General features: G+C 50.4%; 1 pseudogene; it reads left to right on the forward strand.

Moving 5' to 3' along the window:
• The first annotated feature begins 625 nt into the window (after positions 1-625).
• The window catches only part of LOC149451926 (WASH complex subunit 5-like), a 128,771-nt pseudogene continuing 103,152 nt past the window's right edge, over positions 626-26,244 (forward strand).

The following is a 26,244-nucleotide window of genomic DNA, read 5'->3' on the forward strand; positions in this document are numbered from 1 at the left end:
TAGACTCCACTGATGCATCAGCAATATACTTTACAGCCTTTATAAGGACTGGGAACAACTCCAAAAGCTCTCTCCTGGAGGTCCCTGCCTCAGCATGATCCCTCAGCTGATCTAACCAGCACTCCAAATTTCTCGCTACCTCCGTGGAGGCCATTGCCGGCTTGAGGTTGGTCAGGGAAGAGTCCCATGCATTTTTAAGGAGAGAATCTGCCCACTTATCCATTGCATCCTTCAGGATGCCCATATCCTCAAAAGCCAAGTCAATGCTCCTCAAAACTGGCAAAAAAGGCTGCATCCAACCTTGGTTTCTTGTTCCATACAAGCGACTCGTCTTTCTCGAAGGGAAACCCTCTTCTTAGGGATTTGGAAAAGAAAGGGCCCCTTTCCGGATCCTTCCATTCCTTCCTTATCGAGTCTGATAATACTTGTCCTAGGCCTTGGTACATTTTGTCTTGAACTGACAGCTGGACTTTCTCCTCCTGAATTTCCAGTGTCATAAATATTGCTTTCAGCAAGTCGTCTACCTCCTCCAATGATAGTCTATATCTGGACGAACTTGAAACCTGCTCCTCACTCTTCTCTTCCTCCAAATTTCTGAGGGATAGAAGGACGCTCTCTCTGATCTTCTGCGGATTTGAACATGGATGATATATGTAAGCTTATGTGTAGTACAGGCACAAACGCCCCCTGAATTACCCTGAAAGCTACTTCAGTCAGGTGCCTATTAGTGAAATGTTCATCAACGTGATCAGTCAAATGAGATCTGATTATATTTAAAATCAGGTCTCAGCCTATCCATTGCTTGAACACAGCAGTACTGCCCTTGCCACTCAGGCTGCAATGCTGTACGTCATCCTGTACTTCCATCCATCCACCCTACACACCCATCAAGCCAAAATGAGGGAAATAGTGGACAAATATTTCCCAGATAACTGGGTCATCAGTATATATATGGGGATCACCATAAATCTAGGTGGAAGCATGGGAGCCATAAAAGGCTGCAAAGACTGCTCTAAACTACACCTGCCAAATATCAATTACCAGGCATGTCAATATGCAGCTATCAAAGAGCACCTGCTCCCACAGGTCCAGCAGTTCCTGAAGGAGGGTTTTCTGAGAGAGGAAATTGTCCTGGATAACATCCCCAAGCTGATGAACTGCCTGCATAAATGCAATGTCACCATCCAGAGGCTGAAGCTTCACACTGCAGATACTGCCTATGACCCAAACAACAAACGTCTTTGTCAGCTCAAAGCCCAGGTCTTGGCTGAGTCAAAGTACAACTCAAAAGTCTTGTTCCAACTTCTGTTGGACACAGCTTAGTTTGAATTCATCTTGAAGGAGATGTTTAAGCAGATGTCTGAGAAACAGGCAAATTGGTAGTACTATAAGAAGGAGGGTTCAGAACGTATGATGGAGCTGGCTGCTGAAGCCTCTTACCAGAGTGGAGAAGAATGAGAACTGCAGGCCTGATTTTGCGAGATCTCCAAACAAATCCAGTCCCTGAACGGTGATGATGCTACAGCAGTGGGAAGAAACACTGTACACCTTATACATGCTTTGGAAGAGGTTCAGGAGTTTCACCAGCTGAAGAGTAACCTTCAGGTTTGCAAGTTCCTTGCTGATACTAGGAAATTCCTGAAGCTGATGATTTGCATCATTAATATGAAAGAGGAGGTGCTCGACACATTGCAGTACGTGGGTGACTTATCCTATGCCTGGCAGTTGATTAGCCGTTTTACGGCCATTATGCAGGAAAGTAGAAAAACCAATCCATCCATGGAGACCAAACAGAGTCACTTTCCTAAAACTGGCTTCTGCCCTTGACTTGTCTCTACTTCGTATCAACCAGGCAAATAGCCCCGATCTCCTCAGTGTTTCCCAATATTATTCTGGGGAGCTGGTGTACTATGTCAGCAAGGTTCTCCAAATCATTCCAGAAAGCATGTCTACATCTCTAGCGAAAACTATGAAGCTGCAGATGTATAATATTATGGAAGTGCCAAAATCCCCAAACAAAGACAAGCTAAGAGATTACACCAAGCTTGGAGCCAGATATGAGGTGGCCAAGCTGACCAAGGCTTTATCCACATTTACTGAGGGCATTATAATGATGAAGACTACTCTGGTTGGAATAATTATGTTCACTATTAGAGATGAGCGAATCGAAGTATCCGAAGTGGAATTCGAGTCGAATATCGGAAAAATTTCGATTCGTGCCGAATCCGAAAAATAGCCTAATTCGGACGCGCGAATCGAAATTTTTCAGAAAATGGCGGCTGACATGTGCGGCGACGGAGCGGGGATGTCTGGGAAGGCGCGCAGACAAGGCGCGCTGACCCATAATGCATTCCTCAACTACATGTGATCGCATCAGCCTATCAGCAGCCAGCCAGCCAGCACTGTGTAATGGTCGAGCTATAAATAGCGGCCATTTTGGAATTCTTCATTTGCCTGCAGTTATTGAACAGAGGCAGACCGCTCTGTACTAGGGACAGGGACAGAGTTAGGGCCACAGAAACGATAATTGGGGACAGAGAAAAGTTACTTAGGGACAGAGAACCATTACTCAGGGACACAGACTTGTTAATGAGGGCCACAGAATCGTTATTTAGGGACAAAGAAACGCTAGTTAGGGCCACAGAATTCATAATCAGGGACAGACAGAATTGTTACTCAGTGCCAGAGAATTGTTACTTAGGGCCACAGAAACGTTATTAGGGCCACAGAATTGTTACTCAGGGACAGACAGAATTGTTACTGAGTGCCAGAGAATTGTTACTCAGGGACAGACAGAATTGTTACTGAGTGCCAGAGAATTGTTACTTAGGGCCACAGAAACTTTAATTAGGGCCACAGAATTTTTACTCAGGGACAGACAGAATTGTTACTCAGTGCCAGAGAATTGTTACTCAGGGACAGACAGAATTGTTACTGAGTGCCAGAGAATTGTTACTTAGGGCCACAGAAACTTTACTTAGGGCCACAGAATTTTTACTCAGGGACAGACAGAATTGTTACTGAGTGCCAGAGAATTGTTACTCAGGGACAGACAGAATTGTTACTGAGTGCCAGAGAATTGTTACTTAGGGCCACAGAAACTTTACTTAGGGCCACAGAATTGTTACTCGCACAGACACAGAATTGTTACTCGCACAGACACAGAATTGTTACTGAAGGCCACAGAACTGTTACTTAGGGCCACAGAATTGTTACTCGCACAGACACAGAATTGTTACTCGCACAGACACAGAACTGTTACTGAGGGCCACAGAACTGTTACTTAGGGCCACAGAATTGTTACTCGCACAGACACAGAATTGTTACTCAGGGCCACAGAACTGTTACTTAGGGACAAAGAAACGCTAGTTAGGGCCACAGAATTCATACTCAGGGACAGACAGAATTGTTACGGAGTGCTAGAGAATTGTTACTCTGGGCCACAGAAACTTTACTTAGGGCCACAGAATTTTTACTCAGGGACAGACAGAATTGTTACTGAGTGCCAGAGAATTGTTACTCAGGGACAGACAGAATTGTTACGGAGTGCCAGAGAATTGTTACTCAGGGCCACAGAAACTTTACTTAGGGCCACAGAATTTTTACTCAGGGACAGACAGAATTGTTACTGAGTGCCAGAGAATTGTTACTCAGGGACAGACAGAATTGTTACGGAGTGCCAGAGAATTGTTACTTAGGGCCACAGAAACTTTACTTAGGGCCACAGAATTGTTACTCGCACAGACACAGAATTGTTACTCGCACAGACACAGAACTGTTACTGAGGGCCACAGAAACTTTACTTAGGGACAAAGAAACGCTAGTTAGGGCCACGGAATTCATACTCAGGGACAGACAGAATTGTTACGGAGTGCCAGAGAATTGTTACTCAGGGCCACAGAAACTTTACTTAGGGCCACAGAATTTTTACTCAGGGACAGACAGAATTGTTACTGAGTGCCAGAGAATTGTTACTCAGGGACAGACAGAATTGTTACGGAGTGCCAGAGAATTGTTACTCAGGGACAGACAGAATTGTTACTGAGTGCCAGAGAATTGTTACTTAGGGCCACAGAAACTTTAATTAGGGCCACAGAATTTTTACTCAGGGACAGACAGAATTGTTACTGAGTGCCAGAGAATTGTTACTCAGGGACAGACAGAATTGTTACGGAGTGCCAGAGAATTGTTACTCAGGGACAGACAGAATTGTTACTGAGTGCCAGAGAATTGTTACTTAGGGCCACAGAAACTTTAATTAGGGCCACAGAATTTTTACTCAGGGACAGACAGAATTGTTACTGAGTGCCAGAGAATTGTTACTCAGGGACAGACAGAATTGTTACGGAGTGCCAGAGAATTGTTACTCAGGGACAGACAGAATTGTTACTGAGTGCCAGAGAATTGTTACTTAGGGCCACAGAAACTTTAATTAGGGCCACAGAATTTTTACTCAGGGACAGACAGAATTGTTACTGAGTGCCAGAGAATTGTTACTCAGGGACAGACAGAATTGTTACGGAGTGCCAGAGAATTGTTACTCAGGGCCACAGAAACTTTACTTAGGGCCAGAGAATTTTTACTCAGGGACAGACAGAATTGTTACTGAGTGCCAGATAATTGTTACTCAGGGCCCCAGAAACTTTACTTAGGGCCAGAGAATTTTTACTCAGGGACAGACAGAATTGTTACTGAGTGCCAGAGAATTGTTACTCAGGGACAGACAGAATTGTTACTGAGTGCCAGATAATTGTTACTCAGGGCCCCAGAAACTTTACTTAGGGCCACAGAATTTTTACTCAGGGACAGACAGAATTGTTACTGAGTGCCAGAGAATTGTTACTCAGGGACAGACAGAATTGTTACTGAGTGCCAGAGAATTGTTACTTAGGGCCACAGAAACTTTACTTAGGGCCACAGAATTGTTACTCGCACAGACACAGAATTGTTACTCGCACAGACACAGAATTGTTACTGAGGGCCACAGAACTGTTACTTGGGGCCACAGAAACGTTAATCAGGGACACAGAATTGTTACTGAGGGCCACAGAACTGTTACTTAGGGCCACAGAATTGTTACTCGCACAGACACAGAATTGTTACTCAGGGACACAGAATTGTTACTCAGGGACACATAATCGTTTAATTAAAGAGTATGTCAGACAACATGCAGAGGAGTGGCAGAGGAGGCAATGTTTTAGGAGCGAGCAGACGTGGCAGCAGAGGAAGGGGTCGAGGCAGCACTATTCGCAGCCAGAGGCCAGTGCTCCCGGTGTCATCCAGCGGTCGTGTCTCCACCGACAACCCTGCCGTCGTCGATTGGTTGGCTCGGTCGTCTTCCTCTTCCCAGGTCACCTCTGACACCTACAGCCAACGGTCGGTGGGTACGTCAGACACAACCGTTAGTTGGCATGGCCCGGGACCAAGCCCACTGAAATCACGTGTCCTCTACCTGCCCCTGTCCTTTGGTGTTCCCTCACCAAGCGAAGTATCGCATGCTGTGGGCTCAGCCCCACTGTACAGTGAGGAAGAGCTAACAGAGGGCGGTCAGGAACGGGGGGAGACATCCGCCTTTTCAGCAGCCAGGCGAAGAAGTAGTGGCGAGGAGAGTGGCTCGGTAGCCGGTCTAGAGACAGGTCTGTCTCCTGACCCAGACGCAGCCGAGGGGGCTAGTAGTGAGGCGGAGACCCTACTTGATGATGAGGAGGTTGATCGCACTTGGCAGCCTCGTCGTCATCAGGCAATTTCTTCCGCATCATCAGGAGAAGAGGGTGGCAGCTTGGCAGCGAGCAAAACAGTCGGTGGGTTGCCCAGGAGACAGCAGCAGGGTCGCAGCAGTGTCAGTGGAGCCAAACGTCCACGGAGTAGAGCACCAGCTCCACTGCAGCCTACCACCACGGCCAGTAGTGGTGCCGGTGTGCACGGAGGAAGCAGCAGTCAGCCAGTGAGGAGTATCGGGGGCAAAGTTTCCTACTCGGCGGTGTGGCAATTTTTCGTCAAGCCGCCCGAGGAAGTAAACGTAGCCGTATGTCGACTATGTGGCCAGAAAGTCAAGCGTGGCCAGGGGGCCCATGTTGGGACTACAGCGTTGCGGCAGCATATGCAGCGTCGCCATTTGGTGGCCTGGGAAAACCGTGATAAAGATACGGCGGTTCTGCCCGCCCCAGCCCCCGCTCCATCACCCGCTCCGTTACTTGCTCCGTCACCCGACGTCAATCGCCCTCCATCAGCCAGTCAAGGCTCCAACACCTCTGCTGAGGGGAGTTGTCGCTCGTTGGCATCTTCCGCTCGTTCAGATGCTCCTTCTCCTGCTACTCCTCTTCACGGATTCCGTCAGCAGTCTTTCTTGGAATCCGTTTCCAAGAGACAACAGTTTGCGAGCACGCACCCGACGGTGCAAAAGCTGAACGTCCTCCTGTCCAAGTTGCTGGTGCTGCAGTCCCTCCCTTTCCAAGTGGTGGACTCAGCACCTTTCAGAGAAATGATGGCTTGTGCCGCGCCGCGGTGGAGAGTGCCAAGCCGTCATTTCTTCGCCAAAAAGGCAGTGCCAGCCCTGCATTCACATGTAGAAGACATGGTGGGACAGTCTTTGAGCATGTCGGTCTCTGCCAAAGTGCACGGCAGCGCCGACGTGTGGAGCTGTAACTATGGTCAGGGACAGTACATGTCATTTACGGCCCACTGGGTGAACGTGGTGCCGTCACAGCCGCACCAGCAACTTGGACAGGTCACGCCACTTTTGCCTCCACGTTTGCACGTCCTTGGTCCGGCAAAGATGTCCGCCTCTACCACCTCTTCTTCCGCCGTGTCCTCAGCCGCCACCCCCGTGCCAAGTCCCATTACCCGACCGGCATATCACATGTGCAGGGCGCAACGGTGTCACGCTGTTCTGCACCTGGTATGCCTTGGCGAACGTAGTCACACAGGGGAGGAACTTCTGAGTGTAATGAACAGAGAAATCGACAGATGGCTGTCTCCGCGCAAACTGAAAATCGGAACCATGTTGACCGACAACGGAAAGAACATGGTGTCTGCTCTGCGTCAAGGAAGGTTGTGCCATGCGCCATGCATGGCTCACGTGTTCAATCTGGTTGTCAAGCGGTTCTTAAAATCCACCATCCCACTGCAAGACATCCTTAAAATGTCACGTAAACTTTGCATGCATTTCAGCCATTCCTACACCGCAAAGCACACCCTCCTTGAGCTGCAGCGGCAGAACGGAATTCCACAGCATCGCCTGATCTGCGACGTTGCAACAAGGTGGAATTCAACCCTACACATGTTAGACCGCCTTTACGAACAGCGAAAGGCCATCACCGATTTCCTGATGTTACAAGCGGATAAAGGTACTCCCCTGTGTAACTTCGATGTCAGCCATTGGCAGCTCATGCGTGACACCTGCCGCTTGCTCAGGCCCTTTGAGGAGGCCACGCTATTCGTGAGTCGGCAGGACTATGGGATGAACGACGTCATTCCTCTGTTGCACGTCCTTGAACAAATGCTGTTAACAATGGCTGGTCAGGGTGCGGTAGACGTGGCGCACAGATCTCAACGCCACATGACCCCTGTGGGGGCAGGACAGGAAGAAGAGGAGGAGGTAGAGGAGGACATTTGTGCTCAGGAATTATTGAGTGAAATGGGTGGTTTTTCCACTCAGCGGACAGGAGTGGAGGAGCAGGAGCATCTGGTAGAGGAGGAGGAGGAGGAGACAGAGGACCCAGACGCACCGTGGCAGTATGCTGTGGAGATGGAGGCAGGGAGTCCCTCGCATTCCGTGGCACAAATGGCCCATAGCATGCTCGGTTGCTTGCGTAGCGACAGCCGAATAATAACCATCAGACAGAGGGATGACTTTTGGCTGTCCACCTTGTTGGACCCTCGCTACCGTTCCAAAATGGTGGCCTTTTTCACACCTGCTGAGAGGGAGGCCAAAATAACGTACTATAAAAACCACCTATGTAGTCAGTTGGTCTCTGCCTTTGTGCGCCAACGTCCATCCTCAGACACTGTGGGCCCTGTGCGCTCGCGTTCCGCTGCCATGGCAGCAGGGGAGGGGTGGGGTGGTAGGAGCAGTGGCAGCTCCACCAGCAGCAGCTGCCTCAGTCTGCAGTCGATGATGAGTAGCTTTCTTCACCAGCGCAGTGAGGAAACTACTAACCAGCCGCAGCAGCAGCAGCAGCATCAGGTGGACCTGGAGCAGGACCTCAAACAACAGGCTTGGGCCTACTTGGACAGCACCCTGCCAACCGAGGTAGACAATCCCCTTGACTACTGGGCAACGAAACTTGACCTTTGGCCCCAACTAGCTGAATTTGCCCTTGAAAGGCTGTCATGCCCGGCCAGTAGCGTGGCATCGGAGCGCGTGTTTAGTGCGGCAGGAGGTATTGTAACTCCGCGGAGGACACGACTGTCCACCCAAAGTGTGGAGAGACTCACGTTTGTGAAAATGAATCAGGCGTGGATTAGTCTGGATTTCAAACCACCAGTTCCTGACACAACTGACTAAATCCGCCATGAATCATGCCTCAAACATGTGCCACTTTGAGGTCTCCTCACACACTGCTGGTGTGTAGAATTTTTTGACATAGGGTGCTGGCAGATTATGGGCCTCCCATAGCTGCTGCCAGGCCCCTAATCTGCCATAGGCCCCTATATACCGCTTCCTCATGCTGCTGCCAGGTCCAGAGTCTCTCATGGGTCCCTGTACGGCCTCCCATTGCTGCTGTCTCCATCGCCACACTCTGCCATGTGCCACTTTCAGGTCTCCTCACACACTGCTGCTGTGTAGAATTTTTTGACATAGGGTGCTGGCAGATTATGGGCCTCCCATAGCTGCTGCCAGGCCCCTAATCTGCCACAGGCCCCTATATACCGCCTCCTCATGCTGCTGCCAGGTCCAGAGTCTGTCATGGGTCCCTGTACGGCCTCCCATTGCTGCTGTCTCCATCGCCACACTCTGCCATGTGCCACTTTCAGGTCTCCTCACACACTGCTGGTGTGTAGAATTTTTTGACATAGGGTGCTGGCAGATTACGGGCCTCCCATAGCTGCTGCCAGGCCCCTAATCTGCCATAGGCCCCTATATACCGCCTCCTCATGCTGCTGCCAGGTCCAGAGTCTGTCATGGGTCCCTGTACGGCCTCCCATTGCTGCTGTCTCCATCGCCACACTCTGCCATGTGCCACTTTCAGGTCTCCTCACACACTGCTGGTGTGTAGAATTTTTTGACATAGGGTGCTGGCAGATTATAGGCCTCCCATAGCTGCTGCCAGGCCCCTAATCTGCCACAGGCCCCTATATACCGCCTCCTCATGCTGCTGCCAGGTCCAGAGTCTGTCATGGGTCCCTGTACGGCCTCCCATTGCTGCTGTCTCCATCGCCACACTCTGCCATGTGCCACTTTCAGGTCTCCTCACACACTGCTGGTGTGTAGAATTTTTTGACATAGGGTGCTGGCAGATTATGGGCCTCCCATAGCTGCTGCCAGGCCCCTAATCTGCCATAGGCCCCTATATACCGCCTCCTCATGCTGCTGCCAGGTCCAGAGTCTGTCATGGGTCCCTGTACGGCCTCCCATTGCTGCTGTCTCCATCGCCACACTCTGCCATGTGCCACTTTCAGGTCTCCTCACACACTGCTGGTGTGTAGAATTTTTGGACATAGGGTGCTGGCAGATTATGGGCCTCCCATTGCTGCTGCCAGGCCCCTAATCTGCCATAGGCCCCTATATACCGCTTCCTCATGCTGCTGCCAGGTCCAGAGTCTGTCATGGGTCCCTGTACGGCCTCCCATTGCTGCTGTCTCCATCGCCACACTCTGCCATGTGCCACTTTCAGGTCTCCTCACACACTGCTGGTGTGTAGAATTTTTTGACATAGGGTGCTGGCAGATTACGGGCCTCCCATAGCTGCTGCCAGGCCCCTAATCTGCCATAGGCCCCTATATACCGCCTCCTCATGCTGCTGCCAGGTCCAGAGTCTGTCATGGGTCCCTGTACGGCCTCCCATTGCTGCTGTCTCCATCGCCACACTCTGCCATGTGCCACTTTCAGGTCTCCTCACACACTGCTGGTGTGTAGAATTTTTTGACATAGGGTGCTGGCAGATTATGGGCCTCCCATTGCTGCTGCCAGGCCCCTAATCTGCCATAGGCCCCTATATACCGCTTCCTCATGCTGCTGCCAGGTCCAGAGTCTCTCATGGGTCCCTGTACGGCCTCCCATTGCTGCTGTCTCCATCGCCACACTCTGCCATGTGCCACTTTCAGGTCTCCTCACACACTGCTGGTGTGTAGAATTTTTTGACATAGGGTGCTGGCAGATTATGGGCCTCCCATTGCTGCTGCCAGGCCCCTAATCTGCCATAGGCCCCTATATACCGCTTCCTCATGCTGCTGCCAGGTCCAGAGTCTCTCATGGGTCCCTGTACGGCCTCCCATTGCTGCTGTCTCCATCGCCACACTCTGCCATGTGCCACTTTCAGGTCTCCTCACACACTGCTGGTGTGTAGAATTTTTTGACATAGGGTGCTGGCAGATTATGGGCCTCCTATAGCTGCTGCCAGGCCCCTAATCTGCCATAGGCCCCTATATACCGCTTCCTCATGCTGCTGCCAGGTCCAGAGTCTCTCATGGGTCCCTGTACGGCCTCCCATTGCTGCTGTCTCCATTGCCACACTCTGCCATGTGCCACTTTCAGGTCTCCTCACACACTGCTGGTGTGTAGAATTTTTTGACATAGGGTGCTGGCAGATTACGGGCCTCCCATAGCTGCTGCCAGGCCCCTAATCTGCCATAGGCCCCTATATACCGCCTCCTCATGCTGCTGCCAGGTCCAGAGTCTGTCATGGGTCCCTGTACGGCCTCCCATTGCTGCTGTCTCCATCGCCACACTCTGCCATGTGCCACTTTCAGGTCTCCTCACACACTGCTGGTGTGTAGAATTTTTTGACATAGGGTGCTGGCAGATTATAGGCCTCCCATAGCTGCTGCCAGGCCCCTAATCTGCCACAGGCCCCTATATACCGCCTCCTCATGCTGCTGCCAGGTCCAGAGTCTGTCATGGGTCCCTGTACGGCCTCCCATTGCTGCTGTCTCCATCGCCACACTCTGCCATGTGCCACTTTCAGGTCTCCTCACACACTGCTGGTGTGTAGAATTTTTTGACATAGGGTGCTGGCAGATTATGGGCCTCCCATAGCTGCTGCCAGGCCCCTAATCTGCCATAGGCCCCTATATACCGCCTCCTCATGCTGCTGCCAGGTCCAGAGTCTGTCATGGGTCCCTGTACGGCCTCCCATTGCTGCTGTCTCCATCGCCACACTCTGCCATGTGCCACTTTCAGGTCTCCTCACACACTGCTGGTGTGTAGAATTTTTGGACATAGGGTGCTGGCAGATTATGGGCCTCCCATTGCTGCTGCCAGGCCCCTAATCTGCCATAGGCCCCTATATACCGCTTCCTCATGCTGCTGCCAGGTCCAGAGTCTGTCATGGGTCCCTGTACGGCCTCCCATTGCTGCTGTCTCCATCGCCACACTCTGCCATGTGCCACTTTCAGGTCTCCTCACACACTGCTGGTGTGTAGAATTTTTTGACATAGGGTGCTGGCAGATTACGGGCCTCCCATAGCTGCTGCCAGGCCCCTAATCTGCCATAGGCCCCTATATACCGCCTCCTCATGCTGCTGCCAGGTCCAGAGTCTGTCATGGGTCCCTGTACGGCCTCCCATTGCTGCTGTCTCCATCGCCACACTCTGCCATGTGCCACTTTCAGGTCTCCTCACACACTGCTGGTGTGTAGAATTTTTTGACATAGGGTGCTGGCAGATTATGGGCCTCCCATTGCTGCTGCCAGGCCCCTAATCTGCCATAGGCCCCTATATACCGCTTCCTCATGCTGCTGCCAGGTCCAGAGTCTCTCATGGGTCCCTGTACGGCCTCCCATTGCTGCTGTCTCCATCGCCACACTCTGCCATGTGCCACTTTCAGGTCTCCTCACACACTGCTGGTGTGTAGAATTTTTTGACATAGGGTGCTGGCAGATTATGGGCCTCCCATTGCTGCTGCCAGGCCCCTAATCTGCCATAGGCCCCTATATACCGCTTCCTCATGCTGCTGCCAGGTCCAGAGTCTCTCATGGGTCCCTGTACGGCCTCCCATTGCTGCTGTCTCCATCGCCACACTCTGCCATGTGCCACTTTCAGGTCTCCTCACACACTGCTGGTGTGTAGAATTTTTTGACATAGGGTGCTGGCAGATTATGGGCCTCCTATAGCTGCTGCCAGGCCCCTAATCTGCCATAGGCCCCTATATACCGCTTCCTCATGCTGCTGCCAGGTCCAGAGTCTCTCATGGGTCCCTGTACGGCCTCCCATTGCTGCTGTCTCCATTGCCACACTCTGCCATGTGCCACTTTCAGGTCTCCTCACACACTGCTGGTGTGTAGAATTTTTTGACATAGGGTGCTGGCAGATTACGGGCCTCCCATAGCTGCTGCCAGGCCCCTAATCTGCCATAGGCCCCTATATACCGCCTCCTCATGCTGCTGCCAGGTCCAGAGTCTGTCATGGGTCCCTGTACGGCCTCCCATTGCTGCTGTCTCCATCGCCACACTCTGCCATGTGCCACTTTCAGGTCTCCTCACACACTGCTGGTGTGTAGAATTTTTTGACATAGGGTGCTGGCAGATTATGGGCCTCCCATAGCTGCTGCCAGGCCCCTAATCTGCCATGGGCCCCTATATACCGCCTCCTCATGCTGCTGCCAGGTCCAGAGTCTGTCATGGGTCCCTGTACGGCCTCCCATTGCTGCTGTCTCCATCGCCACACTCTGCCATGTGCCACTTTCAGGTCTCCTCACACACTGCTGGTGTGTAGAATTTTTTGACATAGGGTGCTGGCAGATTATGGGCCTCCCATAGCTGCTGCCAGGCCCCTAATCTGCCATAGGCCCCTATATACCGCCTCCTCATGCTGCTGCCAGGTCCAGAGTCTGTCATGGGTCCCTGTACGGCCTCCCATTGCTTCTGTCTCCATCGCCACACTCTGCCATGTGCCACTTTCAGGTCTCCTCACACACTGCTGGTGTGTAGAATTTTTTGACATAGGGTGCTGGCAGATTATGGGCCTCCCATTGCTGCTGCCAGGCCCCTAATCTGCCATAGGCCCCTATATACCGCTTCCTCATGCTGCTGCCAGGTCCAGAGTCTCTCATGGGTCCCTGTACGGCCTCCCATTGCTGCTGTCTCCATCGCCACACTCTGCCATGTGCCACTTTCAGGTCTCCTCACACACTGCTGGTGTGTAGAATTTTTTGACATAGGGTGCTGGCAGATTATGGGCCTCCTATAGCTGCTGCCAGGCCCCTAATCTGCCATAGGCCCCTATATACCGCTTCCTCATGCTGCTGCCAGGTCCAGAGTCTCTCATGGGTCCCTGTACGGCCTCCCATTGCTGCTGTCTCCATTGCCACACTCTGCCATGTGCCACTTTCAGGTCTCCTCACACACTGCTGGTGTGTAGAATTTTTTGACATAGGGTGCTGGCAGATTACGGGCCTCCCATAGCTGCTGCCAGGCCCCTAATCTGCCATAGGCCCCTATATACCGCCTCCTCATGCTGCTGCCAGGTCCAGAGTCTGTCATGGGTCCCTGTACGGCCTCCCATTGCTGCTGTCTCCATCGCCACACTCTGCCATGTGCCACTTTCAGGTCTCCTCACACACTGCTGGTGTGTAGAATTTTTTGACATAGGGTGCTGGCAGATTATGGGCCTCCCATAGCTGCTGCCAGGCCCCTAATCTGCCATGGGCCCCTATATACCGCCTCCTCATGCTGCTGCCAGGTCCAGAGTCTGTCATGGGTCCCTGTACGGCCTCCCATTGCTGCTGTCTCCATCGCCACACTCTGCCATGTGCCACTTTCAGGTCTCCTCACACACTGCTGGTGTGTAGAATTTTTTGACATAGGGTGCTGGCAGATTATGGGCCTCCCATAGCTGCTGCCAGGCCCCTAATCTGCCATAGGCCCCTATATACCGCCTCCTCATGCTGCTGCCAGGTCCAGAGTCTGTCATGGGTCCCTGTACGGCCTCCCATTGCTGCTGTCTCCATCGCCACACTCTGCCATGTGCCACTTTCAGGTCTCCTCACACACTGCTGGTGTGTAGAATTTTTTGACATAGGGTGCTGGCAGATTACGGGCCTCCCATAGCTGCTGCCAGGCCCCTAATCTGCCATAGGCCCCTATATACCGCCTCCTCATGCTGCTGCCAGGTCCAGAGTCTGTCATGGGTCCCTGTACGGCCTCCCATTGCTGCTGTCTCCATCGCCACACTCTGCCATGTGCCACTTTCAGGTCTCCTCACACACTGCTGGTGTGTAGAATTTTTTGACATAGGGTGCTGGCAGATTATGGGCCTCCCATTGCTGCTGCCAGGCCCCTAATCTGCCATAGGCCCCTATATACCGCTTCCTCATGCTGCTGCCAGGTCCAGAGTCTCTCATGGGTCCCTGTACGGCCTCCCATTGCTGCTGTCTCCATCGCCACACTCTGCCATGTGCCACTTTCAGGTCTCCTCACACACTGCTGGTGTGTAGAATTTTTTGACATAGGGTGCTGGCAGATTATGGGCCTCCCATAGCTGCTGCCAGGCCCGTAATCTGCCATAGGCCCCTATATACCGCCTCCTCATGCTGCTGCCAGGTCCAGAGTCTGTCATGGGTCCCTGTACGGCCTCCCATTGCTGCTGTCTCCATCGCCACACTCTGCCATGTGCCACTTTCAGGTCTCCTCACACACTGCTGGTGTGTAGAATTTTTTGACATAGGGTGCTGGCAGATTACGGGCCTCCCATAGCTGCTGCCAGGCCCCTAATCTGCCATAGGCCCCTATATACCGCCTCCACATGCTGCTGCCAGGTCCAGAGTCTGTCATGGGTCCCTGTACGGCCTCCCATTGCTGCTGTCTCCATCGCCACACTCTGCCATGTGCCACTTTCAGGTCTCCTCACACACTGCTGGTGTGTAGAATTTTTTGACATAGGGTTCTGGCAGATTATGGGCCTCCCATTGCTGCTGCCAGGCCCCTAATCTGCCATAGGGCCCTATATACCGCTTCCTCATGCTGCTGCCAGGTCCAGAGTCTCTCATGGGTCCCTGTACGGCCTCCCATTGCTGCTGTCTCCATCGCCACACTCTGCCATGTGCCACTTTCAGGTCTCCTCACACACTGCTGGTGTGTAGAATTTTTTGACATAGGGTGCTGGCAGATTATGGGCCTCCCATTGCTGCTGCCAGGCCCCTAATCTGCCATAGGCCCCTATATACCGCTTCCTCATGCTGCTGCCAGGTCCAGAGTCTCTCATGGGTCCCTGTACGGCCTCCCATTGCTGCTGTCTCCATCGCCACACTCTGCCATGTGCCACTTTCAGGTCTCCTCACACACTGCTGGTGTGTAGAATTTTTTGACATAGGGTGCTGGCAGATTATGGGCCTCCTATAGCTGCTGCCAGGCCCCTAATCTGCCATAGGCCCCTATATACCGCTTCCTCATGCTGCTGCCAGGTCCAGAGTCTCTCATGGGTCCCTGTACGGCCTCCCATTGCTGCTGTCTCCATCGCCACACTCTGCCATGTGCCACTTTCAGGTCTCCTCACACACTGCTGGTGTGTAGAATTTTTTGACATAGGGTTCTGGCAGATTATGGGCCTCCCATTGCTGCTGCCAGGCCCCTAATCTGCCATAGGCCCCTATATACCGCTTCCTCATGCTGCTGCCAGGTCCAGAGTCTCTCATGGGTCCCTGTACGTCCTCCCATTGCTGCTGTCTCCATCGCCACACTCTGCCATGTGCCACTTTCAGGTCTCCTCACACACTGCTGGTGTGTAGAATTTTTTGACATAGGGTGCTGGCAGATTATGGGCCTCCCATTGCTGCTGCCAGGCCCCTAATCTGCCATAGGCCCCTATATACCGCTTCCTCATGCTGCTGCCAGGTCCAGAGTCTCTCATGGGTCCCTGTACGGCCTCCCATTGCTGCTGTCTCCATCGCCACACTCTGCCATGTGCCACTTTCAGGTCTCCTCACACACTGCTGGTGTGTAGAATTTTTTGACATAGGGTGCTGGCAGATTATGGGCCTCCTATAGCTGCTGCCAGGCCCCTAATCTGCCATAGGCCCCTATATACCGCTTCCTCATGCTGCTGCCAGGTCCAGAGTCTCTCATGGGTCCCTGTACGGCCTCCCATTGCTGCTGTCTCCATCGCCACACTCTGCCATGTGCCACTTTCAGGTCTCCTCACACACTGCTGGTGTGTAGAATTTTTTGACATAGGGTGCTGGCAGATTATGGGCCTCCTATAGCTGCTGCCAGGCCCCTAATCTGCCATAGGCCCCTATATACCGCTTCCTCATGCTGCTGCCAGGTCCAGAGTCTCTCATGGGTCCCTGTACGGCCTCCCATTGCTGCTGTCTCCATTGCCACACTCTGCCATGTGCCACTTTCAGGTCTCCTCACACACTGCTGGTGTGTAGAATTTTTTGACATAGGGTGCTGGCAGATTACGGGCCTCCCATAGCTGCTGCCAGGCCCCTAATCTGCCATAGGCCCCTATATACCGCCTCCTCATGCTGCTGACAGGTCCAGAGTCTGTCATGGGTCCCTGTACGGCCTCCCATTGCTGCTGTCTCCATCGCCACACTCTGCCATGTGCCACTTTCAGGTCTCCTCACACACTGCTGGTGTGTAGAATTTTTTGACATAGGGTGCTGGCAGATTATGGGCCTCCCATAGCTGCTGCCAGGCCCCTAATCTGCCATGGGCCCCTATATACCGCCTCCTCATGCTGCTGCCAGGTCCAGAGTCTGTCATGGGTCCCTGTACGGCCTCCCATTGCTGCTGTCTCCATCGCCACACTCTGCCATGTGCCACTTTCAGGTCTCCTCACACACTGCTGGTGTGTAGAATTTTTTGACATAGGGTGCTGGCAGATTATGGGCCTCCCATAGCTGCTGCCAGGCCCCTAATCTGCCATAGGCCCCTATATACCGCCTCCTCATGCTGCTGCCCGGTCCAGAGTCTGTCATGGGTCCCTGTACGGCCTCCCATTGCTGCTGTCTCCATCGCCACACTCTGCCATGTGCCACTTTCAGGTCTCCTCACACACTGCTGGTGTGTAGAATTTTTTGACATAGGGTGCTGGCAGATTATGGGCCTCCCATAGCTGCTGCCAGGCCCCTAATCTGCCATAGGCCCCTATATACCGCCTCCTCATGCTGCTGCCAGGTCCAGAGTCTGTCATGGGTCCCTGTACGGCCTCCCATTGCTGCTGTCTCCATCGCCACACTCTGCCATGTGCCACTTTCAGGTCTCCTCACACACTGCTGGTGTGTAGAATTTTTTGACATAGGGTGCTGGCAGATTATGGGCCTCCCATTGCTGCTGCCAGGCCCCTAATCTGCCATAGGCCCCTATATACCGCTTCCTCATGCTGCTGCCAGGTCCAGAGTCTCTCATGGGTCCCTGTACGGCCTCCCATTGCTGCTGTCTCCATCGCCACACTCTGCCATGTGCCACTTTCAGGTCTCCTCACACACTGCTGGTGTGTAGAATTTTTTGACATAGGGTGCTGGCAGATTATGGGCCTCCTATAGCTGCTGCCAGGCCCCTAATCTGCCATAGGCCCCTATATACCGCTTCCTCATGCTGCTGCCAGGTCCAGAGTCTGTCATGGGTCCCTGTACGGCCTCCCATTGCTGCTGTCTCCATCGCCACACTCTGCCATGTGCCACTTTCAGGTCTCCTCACACACTGCTGGTGTGTAGAATTTTTTGACATAGGGTGCTGGCAGATTACGGGCCTCCCATAGCTGCTGCCAGGCCCCTAATCTGCCATAGGCCCCTGTTGTCGCTTGTTGGCATATTCCGCTCGTTCAGATGCTCCTTCTCCTGCTACTCCTCTTCACGGATTCCGTCAGCAGTCTTTCTTGGAATCCGTTTCCAAGAGACAACAGTTTGCGAGCACGCACCAGACAGTGCAGAAACTGAACGTCCTCCTGTCCAATTTGCTGCTGTCAGGCTCGTAATCTGTCATGCGCCCCTGTACCGCCTCCTCATGCTGCTGCCAGGTCCAGAGTGTGTCATGGGCCCCCGTACCGACTCCAAATGCTGCTGCCAGGCCCGTAATCTGTCATGGGCCCCTGTACCGCCTCCCCATGCTGCTGCCACGTCCAGATTGTGTCATGGGTCCCTGTACGGCCTCCCATTGCTGCTGCCAGGCCTGTAATCTGCCATGGGCCCCCGTACCGACTCCTCATGCTGCTGCCAGGCCCGTAATCTGCCATGGGCCCCTGTACCGCCTCCTCATGCTGCTGCCAGGTCCAGAGTGTGTCATGGGTCCCTGTACGGCCTCTAATTGCTGCTGTCTCTATCGCCACACTCTGCCATGTGCCACTTTCAGGTCTCCTCACACTGCTGGTGGTTTCCATTTTTGTCATAGGGTGCTGTATGGCCTCCCATTGCTGCTGCCTCCACCGCCACACTGTGGCTCCACACTCTGGTTTTGGCCCCGTGACTGCCCAAATGAGTGAAGTGTGCGGTGATTCTAAGATCGACGGCACTCATCTGCATGTCATACTGCCTGACAGTATTATTTCTCTTCCCCAGCAGACTCCAAGGGCATTTAAATTAAAGGTACAGTGTTCAGCACTAATATTAAGTCTCTCTGAAGCCTAGAAACACCCTTTTTTAAGTTAAATTCACAGCGAATATATTCGATTCGAATCGAAATTTTTCTACGAATTCGCCGAATCAGTCGAATCGAATTTTTGAATACTTCGCTCATCTCTATTCACTATACTAAACTGCCCTGTAGTGTGGTTAAGCTCATGTGCCTAACTTCATATTTGATGAGTTTAGGACAATTCTTTAATTGGATGGACAGAATCAAGACCAAGAGAAGCTGATACACTACACTGTTGCCCCAGGACAAAGCTGTGTTTTGGTGGATTATCAAGCTTGGTTATAAGAACAGTTGGCTTAGACCTGGTGATCATAAATATAGCAGTCTGATTATAGGCATAACTGCATACATTCAGTAGCACTTCTGTAATAACTTTAAAATGATAAGTTCACCTTTCATAACATGCTACACCCATATTCAGGGTGTAACATGTAATGATCTGACCAGCCCTCGCTGCCCCCCAATCCCAGCTTAGAACGCTAGTGGGGGATCTCCCCTGCTAGCTGTAAAATAAAAAAAAAGCGTGGCCATGTGGGGCTCTGCCCACCAACCCGCGTCACTCATTCACTGCTTTCTGTGAATGAGAGACTACAAGTCCTGGCTGCCTTAGCTGCATCAGCTTGTAGTCCTCAATGAATTAGTACATGGATTCTTCCTGTCAGTATATCTGCTTGCTTGTACATCCCGTATGAGCAAGCAGATATTTTGACAGATCTGCAGGTGACCTGCATGGCACTGGAATTCTGCTGATCGCTAGTGCAATGGTTTACAGGTTCCTGCAGACAAAAATAATAAATGCACTTATCCTTTAATGTTTCATTCTGTGCCCTCAGGACATAAAAACTGTTATTGTTAATAAAAAATTCTTAACTTTGCTAGATGGAAACTTGAAGTTTGAGTGGTGAGCAAAAAACAGGAGTTTTGCTTTTGACTACTGGTGATTGCTCATGGTTGCAATTGTTTTATTTTCTTCTTTGGGATCTTTGCTAGGAACCCCAACTACAATACATAAATACACTGCTTGTAAAATGTGCTCTGCTTGGGGTGTCTAGATTCCAAGAAAGATGACTAACTCTTACAACAAGGATTAGGTTTATTTACAAACAGGGATAAAACTACAACATATTTACAAATGGGTAGGGAGAAGGAGTGGGGAAAGGAAAGAGATCTATCAGCTCCTATACACACATCCTGACACATTCTCTTCTATTCTCTCCTGCCAGGGCCCTTTTTGTCCACAATTGAGACCCACACCCCCAGCTGGGGGTGGTAATTGCAGTCAGTGATATCTTGAACAAAAGGTCATAAAGCTCCTTCCTGTCCCAGGCTTATAATTGCATTCCTGTTCAGATGTCAACATGGTCTTCCAGCCCAGTAGGTAAACTGTCATTGTAGCCAGATTTGGGCAGTAAACCCCTGCAGGGGGTCCTAGTAGTCAGAATGTGTACTCCACTCTTCCCCTTCAGTAACCAAACTGTCCAGGTGTGGGGGCTGGGGTCTTACTAGTCAAATGTTAACGAACTTGTGTATTTACCTAGCCCCTGTTGAAGTTGGCTAGCTGTGCAAATAGCCATATTTTAGTTCATGTCCAAACTACAATTATATACATTTTTATTAAGTCAGTTAAACTCCTGGGATGATATTCTGGTCCGTTAAGTAGCAGAGGGGGTTGTTAATCAGTTTCAGCTGCTTTGGTGTTAATGAAATTAACATCAGGTGAGCTAGATGGGCAACAATGAGACAACCCCTAAAACAGGAATAGTTTTACAGGTGGAGGTCACTGTCATTTTTTTCCTACTCATCCTTTTTGGTGGTTTCTCACTAGTTTTGCATTTGGCTAGGGTCAATGTCACTACTGGTAGCATGAGGCGATACCTGGAGCCTACAGAGGTTGCACAGGAAGTTCGACTCCTCCAAGATGGCACATCAATACGTGCCATTGCCAGAAGGTTTGCTGTGTCTCCCAGCACAGTCTCAAGAGCATGGAGGAGATTCGAGGAGACAGGCAGTTACTCTAAGAAAGTTGGACAAGGCCGTAGAAGATGCTTAACCCATCAGTATCTGCTTCTTTGTACAAGGAGGAACAGGATGAGTACGGCTGGAGCCCTACAAAATGACCTCCATCGGCCCACTGCTGTGGAGGTCTCTGACCAAACAATCAGAAATAGACTGCCTATGGGCCACCCTCATGAATTATATACACTGCTCAAAAAAATTAAACGAACACATTGAAAAAACATCAAATCTCAATGTGGAAAAATATCATGCTGGATATCTATACTGATATGGACTGGGTAATGTGTTAAGAACGTAAGGATGCCCCATTGTTTGATGGAAATTAAAATTAACCTACAGAGAACTGAATTTAAAGACACCCCAAAAATCAAAGTGAAAAAATGATGCAGCAGGCTAGTCTATTTTGCTGAAATTTCATTGCAGTAATTCAGAATGGTACTCAGTAGTTTGTATGGCCCTCATGTTTCTTGTACGCATGCCTGACAATGTCAGGGCATGCTCCTAATGAGACGACAGATGGTGTCCTGGGGTATTTCCTCCCAGATATGGACCAGGCCATCACTGAGCTCCTGGACATTCTGGGATGCAATCTGGCAGCGTTGGATGGACTGAAACATGTTATCCCAGAGGTGTTCTATTGGATTTTGGTCAGGCGAGCATGGGGGCCATTCAATAGAATCAATTCCTTCATCCTCCAGGAACTGCCTGCATATTCTCATCACATGAGGCCGAGCATTTACGTGCACCAGGAGGAACCCAGGACCCACTGCACCAGTGTAGGTTCTGACAATGGATCCAAGGATTTCATCCCGATACCTAATGGCAGTCAGGTTGCCATTGTCTTTCCTGTAGAGGTCTGTGCATCCCTGCATGGATATGCCTCCCCAGACCATGACTGACCCACCACCAAAACGGTCATGCTGAACGATGTTACAGACAGCATAACTTTCTCCACTGCTTCTACAGACCCTTTCACATCTGTCACATGTGCTCAGGGTGAACAGGGTGCCAGTGACGGACCTGCCAATTCTGGTGTTCAATGGAAAATGCCAATCAAGCTCTCTGGTGACGGGCAGTGAGCACAGGGCCTACTAGAGGACGATGAGTCCTCAGGCCACCCTCATGAAGTCTGTTTCTGATTGTTTGGTCAGAGATCTTCACACCAGTGGCCTGCTGGAGTTAATTTTGTAGGGCTATGGCCATGCTCATCCTGTTCCTCCTTGTACAAAGGAGCAGATACCAGTCCTGCTGATGGGATAAGGACCTGTACAGTGATAGGTTGCCACCTGTGCAATAAGTCCATCTGTGAAATTTCCTTGCTACTAAATATTCCACAGTCAACTGTTAGTGGTATTATAACAAAGTGGAAGAAACTGGGAACAACTTAACTCAGCCACGAAATGACAGAGCGGGGTCAGCACACGCTGAAGCGCACAGTGCGCAGAAGTCGCCAACTGTCTGCAGAGTCAATACCTAAAGACATCCAAACTTTGTGTGGCCTTCAGATTAGCACAACAGTACATAGAGAGCTTCATGGAATGGGTTTCCATGGCCGAGCAGTTGCATCCAAGCTTTACATCACCAAGTGCAATGCAAAGTCTCAGATGCAGTGGTGGACTCCAGCAGTGGAGATGTGTTCTCTGGAGTTACGAATCATGCTTCTCTGTCTGGCAATCCAATGGACATGTTTGGATTTGGCGGTTGCCAGGAGAACTGTTCTTGCCTGACTGCCAAGTGTAAAGTTTGGTGGAGCGGGGATTATGGTGTGGGGTTGTTTTTTAGGGGCCAGGCTTGGCCCCTTAGTTCCAGTAAAGAGAACTCTTAAGGCTTCAGCATACCAAGACATTGTGGACAATTTTATGCTCCCAAATTTGTGTGAACAGTTTGGGGATGGCCCTTTCCTGTTCCAACATGATTGCGCACCAGTGCACAAAGCAAGGTCCATAAAGACATGGATGCGTGAGTTTGGGGTGGAGGAACTTGACTGGCATGCACCTTACCTTAACCTAATAGATACCCTTTGGGATGAACTTGAGTGGAGACGGAAAACCAGGCCTTCTTGTCCGACAGTGCCTGACCTCACAAATGCGCTTCTGAAAGAATGGTAAAACATTCCCATAGACACATTCCTAAACCTTGTGGACAGTCTTCCCAGAAGAGTTGAAGCTTTTATAGCTGCAAAGGGTGGGCCAACTCAATATTGAACCCTACGGACTAAGATTGGGATTCCATTAAAGTTCATGTGCATGTAAAGGCAGGTGTCCCAATGCTTTTGGCAATATAGTATATATTATTATTATACAGGATTTAAATAGTGCCAACAGTTTACACAGCGCTTTACAATATACAGGGGAGTACAATATATAGGGGAGGCAGTACAATTACAAAACAGTTCAACAGAGAAGGAATAGGTGGGCCCTGCTCATGGAACTTACAATCTAAAGGAAGGGAAGGTGATTCAAAAGGTGATAGTTGCGAGGGATGATCTGGTGGAGGGGATTGAAGTACAGTTCTTAGGTGGAGGTGGGGTAGGCTTCCCTGAATAAGTGGGTTTTCAAACATTGCCTAAAGGTGGACAGGGTGGGTGCTGACTGGACATACTGGATAGAGAGTTCCAGAGGATGGGAGCGCAAGATATCTTGGGAGGAGCAGAGATTTTGGCGATATCTGCGGATGAGGTTGGTAATGTAGTTAGGGACAGTGTTGGGGATAGCTTTGTACATTGCGGTTAGTATTTTGAATTTTATACGTTGGGCTAGTGAAAGCCAGTGAAAAGATTAGCAGAGAGGGGCAGCAGTCGCTGATTGGTTAGTGTATAGGTTTTGGCAGCAGCATTAATAATAGACTGAAGTGGGGATAGCCTGAGTAAAGGTAGGCCAGTGAGCAGGAAGTTGCAGTAATCAAGGCGGAGTATAACTAAGACATGGATAGGTTGTTTGGTGGTGTCGTTAGTCAGGAAAGGGGCGAATTCTGGAAATGTTGCAGAAGTTGAGGTGGCAGGATTTAGCCAGTGATTGGATGTGGGGCCCAAAGGAGAGGTCAGAGGTTAGGATTATGCCTAGAACCATGGCATGTGGGGAGGGACCAATGATTGTGCTGTTGATCTTAATGGTAAAGTCATGAGTGGGGGATTGGGAAGGAGGAACTATTACAAGCTCAGTTTTAGAAAGATTGAGTTTGAGGAAGTGGTGTGACATCCACACTGATATGTCGCCCAGTAGACTTGTGATATATGAGGAGATCGAGGGGATGAGCTGGGGAGTGGAGAGATAGATCTGGGTGTTATCAGCATAGAGGTGGTATTGTAAGCCATGGGAGGTTATCAATTGACCTAGGGAGGAGGTGTGTGAAGAGAAAAGGTGGGGCCCAAGGACAGAGCCTTGGGGTACCCCAACAGAAAGAGGGAGAGATTTGCAGGAGTTGGTGTTTTGTGTGAGGCTGAAAGTGCGCTGAGAAAGCTAAGAGGAGAACCAGGAAGGAGCAGAGTTACGGAGGCCAAGGGAGTGGAGTTTACTGATGAGGAACAGGTGGTCAACTGTGTCAAAGGCAGCAGAAAAGTCTAAGAGTATGAGTATGGAGTAATGACCATTGGTTTAGCAGTTAGTAGGTCGTTAGTGAGTTTTAGTAGGGCAGTTTCAGTAGAACGTTGTGAGCAGAAGCCAGACTGTAGGGGATCGAGAACAAGGAGGAGAGTATTGAGTGTGGTGTTGAACCTGGTATGTTGGTTGGAGGAGGAAGCATGACACTGGAGATCTCATCATGAATTGTGTCGATCTTGAAATGCCTGGCAATCTCCTGGGCAGTAAGTAAGTTGGTGGGTGAAGGCAGTGGGGGATGAAGTAAGGAACTAAGGGTAGAAAAGAGTTGACCAGGATTGGATGCGAGGGTTTTGATGAGAGTGTTTTAACCACTTCCAGACCGGACACTTTTACCCCCTTCCTGACCAGGGCAATTTTCAGCTTTTAGCACTATCACACTTTGAATGACAATTGCGCGGTCATGCAACACTGTACCCAAATGAATTTTTTACCATTTTTTTGAGATAGATAAAGATTTATTTTGGTGGTATTTATTCACCACTGGGATTTGTATTTTTTTTGCTATGTAAATGAAATGTCCAAAATATTTGAAAAAAAGTGTTTTTTTTATAAAATTTTGCAAATAAATAATATTTCATCATAAATCTTAGCCAAAATTTATTCCGTTATCTTTTTAGTAAAAAAAAAAAAATCCAAATTAGTTTATAAGCAAAAATTATAATTTTTAAACATTTTTTTTTACATTTTTATTTTATTTTTTTATATTATTATTTTTTATTTATTTATTTATTTTTTTACATACTGTCACCCTAGCAGTACAGTGTCACCATGGTGACACTGTACTACTTGTGAGGGGTGATGAAGATTTTTTTTTTTTTTTTACACTGATTGCTTTTACACCCATATAGGATGTAAAAGCAATCATTTCTCTTTCTCTCTGTGTGCATTCTTGCACTCATTGAGAAGAACTGAGTGAGCTGTGATTGGTCACAGCTTGTCACATGGTACAAGGCTTTTGTGAATAGATCATTCACAGATTTCACACATAGTAAGCAATGATGTCAGAAGTGACATCTTGCTTACTACTTTGCATGTGATCACTGATTGGCCAATCAGTGATCACATGATCGGGACCTCGTACAGAGGTCCCGTCCGATGATCGGTGTTTCACTGTGTCCGGAGGACACAGCGGGCACCGGATCGCGGTGCTGCGCGCTCCCAGGGAGCGCGCACAAGCAGGGTGCGGGGAGGCCGTTTATAGACGGCCACTCGACCCTGCAGTGCCACTGTCCGGCCGTTGATATACAACGGCTTGTCGGGAAGTGGTTAATAGGTTTGTAGCAGGCGAGGCCTGGTTCTGCATGTGGTGAGAGAAGCAAGTGTGTCCAGGGAGGATGATAGTAAGTTGTTGTAGGCAGATGTAGCCAGGTCTGGACAGGACAGGGGTGAAATCTGATCATAAAGGCACTCGGTAGCAGAGTTAGAAGGGAAGGGCTGAGGTGGTGGACGTTTCTGTAGGTAACTGCTGGTTGGAGGAATGGGAGGTAGGAGATAGGGAGAGTGTGAAGCTGATAAAGTTGTGATCAGAGAGAGGAAAGGGGGTATTAGAGAGGTTACAGTGAGTGCATAGGTGGGAGAACACAAGGGTGTTGCCATTAGAGTGAGTGGTGGTTTGTGTGCATTGTGTAAGATTAAGAGAGAAGGTTAGGTTGAGTAGTTGAGAAGTGGCTGAGGTGTTAACATCACGGAGTCACCGAGGATGATGGTGGGTACCTCAGAGGAGAGAAAGCAGGGTAGCCATGCAGAGAAGTCATCAAGAAAATGTGACACTGGGTCAGGAGGCCGGTAGAGGACTGCGATCCTCAGACAAACAGGAGAAAAAAGACGAATACAGTGCACTTCAAAAGAGCAGAGGGACAGAGAGGGAGGTGTAGGAAGAACCTGGAACATGGTTT

This window comes from Staurois parvus, unplaced genomic scaffold, assembly GCF_062004578.1.
Source record: "Staurois parvus isolate SC_StPar_1 unplaced genomic scaffold, SC_StPar_1.0 ptg000506l, whole genome shotgun sequence".
NCBI lineage: Eukaryota > Metazoa > Chordata > Amphibia > Anura > Ranidae > Staurois > Staurois parvus.